Genomic DNA, 10652 nt, shown 5'->3' on the forward strand with positions numbered 1-10652 from the left:
TGCACTGTCGAACGTCCTTAGGGTAACAGGACGCCTAAAAGCTCGGTGCTGCAAATAACGTTGGGCTAGTGGGCCGACAATGCGCTTGACGAAACGCAACACAACGCTCATCGCTTTCACTTGTTAGTCCCTGCGCACATTTCAGTGTAACCAGTGGTCTAATAGCGTGACGTCATTGTTCCGGCGTCCAAATTTTACGTTATAGTCGTAAGTCGCACAGTTGCCTGGTCGCTTTCTCGCTTTTAATTTCGCTCGGCCTATACATAAAGCGTTTGGATAATGATTGATTGGGTTTACCACCTTTTGAACGTGCATAAATCTATCATTACAGCAGGCGCCTTTCCACTTCGCTCCCAATGCAAAAGGCTGAAAGACTGAACAGGCCAAAGGTGAAAGTGAATTTCCATTTGTGGCTTATCTGAAAGTGCATGAATCTGCAGGGAAAGAACCGCTGCATGCGGCATTCCTTTCTGTCTGTCCGCCTGCACAGTGGATCGGCATTGCTTCCACGCGGTTGAGGTGAATTACTTCCGTCGAAAACCGTAGTTTCAACGCCCCCTGCCTACAAGCCATGCGCTTGCGTGTACCTTTCAACAGACAAACCAATTGAATATCCCATAGATCCCATAGAAGACATAGTGTCGTCAACAAATAAGAATATAAAAGCCTTTCAAGCCAGCCTACCTTAATGCTTTTCGCCTCTATGGCACAAACAACCTATTACAGACGCGACAGAGAAGAAGGCTTCTCCGCAGTGTACGCTGCCGTATGGAGAAGCTTACTTACAAGCTCGCAAATATAAATACGTAGTTATGATTGTCCACGTCACGTCATCTGTTCAAGAAAGGTGCCGTATTAAGACAAAACCATTATTCTCGATGGTGCTGCAAACTGCTAAACCGTTTTTTTTTTGCGTTTTGTTTTTACGTTTAGACAGTCATTAATTAACAGTCACGGAAGCGAGTAATCAAACATTTGTGACTATTTCAGAGGCATTAATGTGGTTTGCGTCGCCTGGTTGGTGCGAAACTTCATCTAGTACATAAAAGAGCATGGCTCGTTCCAAAACATCTTGATTCCTGTGAAAGAAAAAAAAGCAGGCTTTGCTAGAAGCATCCGGGCGAGGTAAATCATTCACACACATCACCGGACAATTCACTGTACAAGACACAAATCGAAAGCATACTTTACCTGCAAGAGCACTCAAGGCAGCCGCAACGGCAAGGTGGGACATTTGACTAGGTCGTGCTGTAAGGCTGACCCTAAAAACCCTGTACAAACATGTAAGAAATAAATCGCAAAATTTTATTATATTCATTAAAGTAACGCGCAGTAAAGTCAGGTTGATAAAGTCAATGGTGGCGTGTGGTACATCGCAAACATCTGTATTAGGTTTTATTTTATTTATTTACAAATACTGCTGTCTTAGTTTCTGAGACATAGCAGGAGTGAGTACAGAATAATGAAAAAATACAATTAAAAAATCCATTCAATATAAAATTCACCAGAATACAAGAAAACCTTAACAAAATACATAACTACGCAATTCTTTTTTTTTTTTTCAAAATGCTCAGTAGCGAGTCTGCGCAGAGACCTATCAAGTTTATTCCATAAATCCACCGTCCACGGAAAGAAGGAAAACAATTAAAACAATCAAGATTCAACTTGAAGGGCACACTGTTCAGGGGATCAGATCGTCCAGTACAGCGTGCAGAAGCTGCAACAAAAGAAATGGACACCAGAACACTCAATCTGGTGTGAACTATCTTATGCAGTAGGATAACACGATCACAAGTGCGCCGATGTTCGTGAGATTGCAATGTCAAAACGTGCTTGTAAATGCTTGCACTAGACCACTCAAAGCTCAAGACATAGCGAAGCTGGCCGATTGATATCGAGCGGCTAGCCTCCAGCGCGTTTGGCGTCGGCAAGCAGCAGCGTTCTTGCCACTGTGCCAACCTTGGTTATCCTGCCTGCGTTTGTGGCATGCCAGGAACGCTGTTGCTCGTAGGTGCCGACGCGTCCAGTGCTACACTGTAAACGAAAATACCCCCACATGGGAATTTTAACAAGGTGATGTGCCCTATATACTCCCATCCTTGAATATTTATTCCGATGTATGGGAGGAATACAACGGCATTCCCTCGTTTCACTCCGCTCACAACCTGTGGGAGGATAAGGGCGGACATGACCTGATTTTATTCCGCCTTCAAAATTTTGTTCTCCCCGGGAACTCCGCACAGGGGAGTTTTAAAAAACTCCCCCGCCGGAACAGGTTGGTCACGTGGTGCTTCCCATAAGGCTGTGCGCCGCGCCAGCGACCGGCCGCGTTCGGCGGAGTCGGCGGTGCTCATGGCTGACGGTTTGTTTACATCTGTGAAGTGTCGTTCCGTGCCAGCGTTTCGCCGATTTTCTTTCCTATACTTCCTTCCAGAAAGTGTTATACGCGTGCCTGAAGCTCACTGTATCTCATCTTTATGTACGTTAGCTGTGATCACTCTGCTGGCAGCGATGAATGCAAGCAAGAGCAACGATTTCAAGTGCGGAAATAGGCTTAGTTGTGACCACGAAGCTGCCGGTTGACTCGTGATGTCGGCTCGGGTTTCTGGCTGTGCTTCCGTGTTGCGTGACCTTGACTTGTGTTCCTCAGTGTGTTCAATACCACTTTTATGTCCTTTTGAGTATATTCTGACAACGTCCGGTGTAAAGTGCCGCGTAGCAATGGCAACAGCAGCCACTGTTCGAGCGACAACGTCCGTGATAGCCGCACATGAATGCCATATTCCGACTTCGTCACGGTGCTGTGCTTCCAGTAAGTTAGACCGTGGTGCAAGCAACTCTTTTATGAATCTGTGTACGGATATCCTCGCCCGAGAAATACGGTAGGACGTAAGTACGTACTGTGAATAAAGCTTCTTACTGAGCGATGTGAATTGAATTGTTATCGCGCAGTTCTGTTTTGATCACGTCGTTGCTTCGGATATTGCATTAACATCATGCTCCATCCAACATACTGATTTAGGAGCATACCTGCTGGCTCCGAGCGTGAGGATTCGTTTGCCAGATCAGCGATATGACTCCGTTTCACAGCCGAGAGACATTGCTTGGACGCGGAGCAAGCAGTGCGGTCAAAAAAATGTATGACTACGCAATTTTCAGTGTTACGTAGGCTCCTACGGGTCATGCTCATATGTAATAAATTGTTGTCCCACCACAATTCTTTCGCACGAAGCTAATTTTGTCATGAAGCACGCGCACGTACATTTTTCTTGCGTGCTGTAACTAACGCACTACTTTTTGGCCGCGGACGCCGGCAGTGTGCGAAGTCACTTCAGCGCTCACGGAATGGCATTGTAATTTTGAAAAATTATGCTATGAACGTTGTTTTTTCAATATACTAAGTTAACAGTTCCGTGTGGATTTAGGTTTCATGTTACCTTCAGAGAGGCCGATCTCATATGTGCGAGCCTGTGAGTCGTAATTCTGAAAACACTACAGCTGCTCGCTAGGCCGTTTCGAGGCCCACATTATCGTGGCTATATATACTGGCAGGGTTGCTTCTTGTTGTGTGTCGAGTGTCCGTTAGTTGTCTTTCACAGCTCTTCATCGGGTGTTTCTCAAATGTTTGTGTTTATGTATTGCTTGGTCTGTCTGGTCTCGTTCACTTGGTTCGCAGAATTTGGCTTATACTTGTGCGTATGTTTCGGAATTTGATCCGAAGCGTCTACATAAAAATTCTCCACGCAAGTTGACGTCTTTTTTTATACTCCCGGTGCACCTCGCAAAAACTCCGTTCAGCTCGAAGTAAAAAATAAAAATAACAGAAAAAAAAAACTCCGACGGCACCACGCAAAAATTCCGCCCGCACGGAGTAAAAGTTATACTCCGATCATTCGGAGCATAATAAACTCCCAACCGGGGGGTCGCTAGAGGACAAGCATTATACTCCCACCTGAGAGTTATTTCCGTTTACAGTGTAGTTACGCGAAATGTCGCCAACGCGTTCGGCGTCGCAAGCGACAGCGTTCTTAATTGGCACTGTACCAAACTTGGTTAGCCTGCCTGCGTTTGTGGCATGCTAGGAGCACTGTCGCTCGGAGGCGCCGACGCGTCCAGCTAGTCACGCGAAATGTCGTGAAAGGGAAGGTACCTCCGAAAATGATTGCTCGAGAATACCTTCCTACATGCGTAGTTAGGTTAAACCAAGTTAAGACCTAGCAGCAACAGCCAGTAAGTTTCGCTGTGCCTAAGCTTTGCGTGTCCGAGTGCAAACTTGTACGTTTTTGTTTTGTTTTTTGTTTTTGTAGTGAGAGCTACATTGGACGTATTCTCGCCGTTTCGCTGTGGCCGGTGGCCGCACCGCGAGCTGATCCGTTGCCTAGCAACCGCCGTAGCTGGCAGCGCCGCTGGCCGCGCCATCTGGCATGACGTCAGAGGAGGAGCTGGTGAAACCACGTTGCACAACAGAGGAGGAGCCGGCGTTGCATCGTATATATAGAAGACGCGGCTAGGTGGGATTCGTCGGCAGATATGGAAAGTGAGTCGGAGAGACTGAAAGAAGTCAGGCTTCGTCGTCGGAACGAAACCAAAAGGAGGCAGCGAGCCGAGCCGACGGAGGAAGAACGAGCCGCACGAATCGAGAAGCGTCATAAGTACGAAGTAGCCAGGCGAGTGGATTCAGACGAGGATAGCACCCGAAACGTGTTCAACTCACTGGACGACAACTCCTTATCCTCCCGCCTCACCGACCATCGGGTCGTCTTTGTGGCAATTGGGAAACAACAAGATGAAGACTTTCAAGATAAATGCGTTACACTTTAAAAATCTTTTATGTAACCATAACTTAACGAGAGGTAACAACCAAACCTAAACACTCAGACTTACGAAGCTAAACGATAAAGATGTAACCGTAGAAAGAACCAAGCTAAACAATAAGAATAACCGTACCTCTCGCTACGCACACCCAGGCATAACTGAGTTAAGCAACAGCCAATTTTTTGGACATATTCTAACATAGCTATGTCGTGCTTGAGGTGAGGTGACCAAACAATCGATGCATATTCTAGTATGGGCCTGGCCAAAGTTTTGTACGCAGTCAATTTGCATTCTCTTGTCGAACTGCTTAACGTGCGTTGGAGATACCTAAGTTTTCGACGAGCCTTATTGCAGATTATTTCAACCTGCTTCCGCCATTTGAAATTTGATCTTAGAGTTACACCGAGGTACTTAAACTCCGTAACATGTATTAGACTGACACCGTCATTAGTATAAGTATCTGTCACATGACAGATACTACGACAGATATCTGTCATAGTATTAGGCGAATGAATTTTGGTCTCACCAGTCACCACACCGACGATAGCATGAATGGTGGACCCTTAATGTTTATATCGCGCCCCAATGGTTTTCTCCAAAATTGTGGGTACAAAATTATATGTCAGCCTAAGTTTACATTGCAAAGCTATTACAAAACGTAATCAAAACCTCCTGTGTCGCTAGTTTCTCGCTGAAGATATATTCTTCCGCGATACAGAGCTGGGAGTACACGACTCTGGTGCGCCAAGCAGTGGTCGGCGAAGTCGGATACGTTATGCCGGCGGCGCCAGTAATGCCGAAAATTTGCCCCCTGTCGTTCACTTTCTCGTTTCCATCATTGGAGTACTGCTATGTAACGCATAGCCAAACCTTTAATACCACTGCGGGCGCAGTATTGATCTCAGGGTGTTGGTCCTGCCTAATGCTCGTGTGACACCGATGCTCAAGTGCCCCTCATTTGGTATTACTATCCCGTGGTTAGGGGCTTGGTTTACCTATCGCTGTTAAACGTGCTCTCGGCGGTACTCTGGTACGCTCGCTTCGCTCGTATGAATTCTGTTCAACATTTTGTTGAGTGTTAATGCCTGACTTTTACTCAATAGATGGTGACCGCTAAACAGCACCTTGCATACTAAAGTAGCTGCGAATAGTAGCTTATTTCACTGCACAGCGACTAAATAATACCTCGAATACTTTATAGTCATTGCTGTATAGGAGCTTATTTCGGTTCATAGAGCGTTGTGAGATTCTTTTGTTGTAGGCTGAAAGTTATTAATGTATCAATCAAAATTTTGCGAAATTAAAGCACTGCATTGAAAGAAGTCGTATTCAAAACCTACTGGAGTCGTATACGATTAGGTTACGATTGGATTGGGTATACGATTGGGATTGGGTATACGATTACGAATGGGTATAAGATTACGATTGGGTATATATACGTATACGATTGGGATTGGGTATACGAGTCGTATACGATTCGGACACCTCCGATTTTATAAGTCATGAGAAGATTAAGAAAATAAATACCGGAGTTTAAGACATTCCTACACCACTTTTTCCAGCGGGTCGTCCATCTCAGGAATAATTACGCCTTCGGCAGTCGACGTAAGCGCAAGCGACCGGCGAGCGTTGGCAGCGTGAATTTTGTTTTAAAAAAAGACACTCGTCTTCCTGACTCGTCTGCCACCAACAACAGAACAGCTGAAATCATTTGTCTCACCGAGAGATTTCGCTCTTACAAATGACGAAAACCCACTCGTATGGCGTCGTTAGTTCAAAGGCTCAGCAACTTGTGTCCCAGAGATTTTTAAAAATAATTTTTGCTATGTTTTTCCTTTCTTTGTATTCCCGCATCCTTTATTCCGTTCGCCACACATAAACAGAAACTGCGTCTGCAGAAAATATGCCTTAATGTCTATCCAGTTATTACCACAGATTAGATTGTGTTCCAGGTAAATATAAGAAGGCATAATTGTTCAAAGCGCACTCGCAAATAGCGAGATCATAAAACGTGCCATAAAAATATTCTTTTATTTCAATTCATTTACAGCGTCTCGAGAAACATTATCAAAACACATTATTTTGAAACCCCTCATTGCTTTTAAAGCAGGCTGGTGTCTCTAGAAGAATAATTTAGCAATTGTGAGACGATACACAGCGTCGGATGAAGGGGTAAGCTGAATTGGCATGAGCGCAGGCGTAATACGTTGAGTGGAACAAAAAGTAAACGATTATTTGACATGGTAGCGATGGGCGTGTGAACACTCAACCTTTTAAAGTGCGCTGGTGCAGCGTGATGGCATCACTGCTCCATTAATGCGTTCGATTCCAGCGATCGCGTGCACCTGAGGCACCGCGACCAGCCGCCTCCTAAGGACTTCAAACCAGAGCGACTTGCCAAGCTTTGCAACTGTAGCAAGTTTCGGCGGCTGATTTTAAACAGTACATTAAAGAGGCAACACTAAACAAAAAAATTTAGATTGGTAAAGTGTTTTGGCACCACTCCATCTTCATTTATTTGGCGAAATAAGGTCGATTGTCACTGTAAAAAATAAAAATTCAATGCCGCTTCGGTGAATTTCGCGCTGGAACCACTGCGCCAATACCTCAGTATGACGTCATGTACTTGAAAGCATTTTCTCGTATTACTTCTGCAGTTTTGGCAGAAAAAGTTTTTAAAAACTTGTTAGTTTGAATGCTTGATTCTTTTGGAAATGCGATGTAGTCATCCTTTCCGATGATGATTATAAACGAGACCCGACTAGACACTGTCAAAATCCATGAGGCCACGTCGAGCTGGAGCGGGAACTTCAGGGTGGCGTCTCCACGACTTTCATGAAGCCTTCTTGGAAAGATTAGTCATTTTGCTATTGCAGATGCTTAACTTAATATTCCTCTTTAGTCTCCCTTATGAGTCAACCGTATGAAACATTGCGAATTACGGGCTCTATTTCGGGCCCATCAGCAGGAATGCAGTTTATGTAAACCGGAGGCCACAAGTACACAAGGCAGTTCTTAGTAGATCACGTATTCACCGACCTCTCTATGTGCCATGAGACTGACCTCAATAACACTATTTCAAAAGGCCAGGTTTACGCGAATCCATTTCCCATGGCTTACAGCCTACTGCGCGTGAGCTTCTGCAGGGCCATTTGGTGGAGACTGCCGCTTGAAAACTGTGGACAATAGCAGTGTTCCAATTAGCCTCCATAGGTCTCAAGTAATGTGTATGCAACATATGCTCAATAACAGGCCCAATGGCCTAAGGACTGGTGCGGCACAATGTGTTTTGATTTAGGCAGCGTTCACATGAATGCGACAAACCTACCACCATGTCGTATCTTAGGTATCTTATAATCGCATTTTATGCAAATGGAATAAGATGTGCATCGCGTCAAATATGCGACGGACATGGATAGTTTGGAAAGAAAACTATGCATTTCAGGTGGCGCACCTGAACAGAAGCATGTCGTAACAATAATTACAAGCAGTCGTTCATTGCGGAATGGCAAGCACCTGCGGGACGCCAAAACAAACATGGCGGCTGACGAAGCAGGCCATGCGCTATAGTTTATTAAGGCTAAAGCCTTTGGCGTCTATGTTGGCGGTGCTCTTGGCGGTGACTTTGGCGAAACTGTGCCGTGACGAAAAATGGCCGACGCCGCAATGAGTAAAAACACGTCAAAAAAATGCTCGGATTGACGTCACATTTCTCAGGGACGTTCCTGTAAACAAAGTAAATTAGTGGCTCTGAAAAGAAAATTTGGTACAATTCGGTCTGGGTGTGTGAATCTAACCCGGGCCTCCGGGGTGCGAGACGAGCACGCTTCCCTAAAGCCCCGGTTGCTCCACGGTTCTGGCTTAATAAAGGTGTGCCTAGTGCGTAGTCTAGGCACTAGACGACACGTCACAGCCATCTCGCTGACTAGTGCCTGCGTCATTGGACGGCACACGTGACGGTGCGGAGGAGGTGGCGCAGCGTCATTAGTGTATAAAATTAGTGTATAAAATGAGCGCTTTGATGAGTTTCAGAGGTCTACAAACGGTATAATGCTTTCGCGTTCCCGCACGTAAGTAGTCTTTAGTGTCTGCCGAATTTTAAGTCTAGTAATTGCTGTTGGGCCAGGTGTTGTTGGGCAGAAAGCTGTCGCGCGTGCTCTGCGCATTGACGTCACAGTCGGAGCGGCGGCGGCGATCGATGGAGGAGCGTGCACGCTCTTGCGGACGGCCGCGCAAGTACGCCACTGCATAAGAAGCGCGTGCCGCTGCTGCGCCTTATAGTGAGGAGGTCGCCTTAGTGCCACACGTGTACTTCCCATTGCGGCTCGATATGTCTTGCAAGAAGTCTAGCCCCGATTGTATAACTTAATGCATTATCAATATGTCTTACAAAGAAGTCCAACCCCAATTGTATAACATCATGTATTACATGTATAACATCAAGTATTACATGTATAACGTCACGCTGCATTAGAAGGGCAACATCTTTCAAAATGTGTAGAAATACGTGGTTTGACCAGAATTCGAAGAGCTCTGATTTATACCATATCGATCCGCTTATTGAGTTCAACTTTTCATTGTTATTAGACAGAAATATGGAAACCCTTATTCATCGATTAAGGCTAGGCACTGCCTACACAAAACATTTCTTACATAGAAATGGCCGGGCGGAAACCCCCGAATGTGATTGTGGATTTGTAGATGAAGATATATATCACCTACTTTTAGATTGCCCACATCACGACACACCAAGACGCCGACCTAAATCAACTTTAATGGCATTAGACCGCAGACCTTTCAGTTTAAGGAAACTTTTGGACCCTTGGTCAACAACGGCCTTGCAAAAGAGCGCTCTAAAAGCGTTAACAACATTTCTCGAAGAGAGCGGCATTGTTGGCCGTTATTAACGCTTATAATGTTCCTTTTATTTCAATGTCGCTGTATATGTATATGTGTTTGTGGATTATGTTATGTTAGTATTCTGTTCTGACTATATGTGATAATGCATTTACACGATGTGTGCACCACCCGCTGAGTAGAGACTGCATTGTAAGGTGTCATTATTATTTGTATTCTTGAGACTTTCTTCTGCAGTGCGGTGGAGTGATTGAACATCTTCATTGTATGTACCACGTTTTTTTTTTCGTTTTTTTTTTTTTACGTTGTCGTGTTGCTGTGCAAACGTTAGTTGACATGTACTCTTGTATGTTGAACCCTGTATGTTGTAGGTTAGACCCATTCAAGAGCTATGGAGTAGCCGGCGCCTTATTTCATCTCCTTATATCATATAAAAAAGATAGATAGATAGATAGATAGATAGATAGATAGATAGATAGATAGATAGATAGATAGATAGATAGATAGATAGATAGATAGATAGATAGATAGATAGATAGATAGATAGATAGATAGATTGTTGATTGATTCAAAGCGCCTGAAGTTCGCTAAGAATGCTTCGCATTAAAACAGGCAGACCAACACAACGCTGCTTAAACAACGTTTATCGCGATGTCCCCCATGAACCAAGTCCCGGGCCTAAAGTTTTCCGTATATTGAACATGCGTGTTGTTTTTTAAGGAGCAGGCTGAAGCAGCATCATCACCTTTACATTCACGCTTTCCGGCAGCATCAAAAAAAAAAAATGCTTAACCTTGCACTCGGCCGCGCAACGATTGAAACAGCGAAGCTGGGCGATCATAGCCCAGCACTTTCCGGAACTGCGCGCGAACTTTTCATCTTATTACTGATGATCATTTCTTTTCACGCGTCTCGGACTTACGGCCGTCACTGCGCGTTGCATAGCGCAGCTTGCAACACCGACACCGCGTTCCAATGCG

The sequence above is a fragment of the Dermacentor silvarum genome, chromosome 1, assembly GCF_013339745.2.
Source record: "Dermacentor silvarum isolate Dsil-2018 chromosome 1, BIME_Dsil_1.4, whole genome shotgun sequence".
Classification (NCBI taxonomy): domain Eukaryota; kingdom Metazoa; phylum Arthropoda; class Arachnida; order Ixodida; family Ixodidae; genus Dermacentor; species Dermacentor silvarum.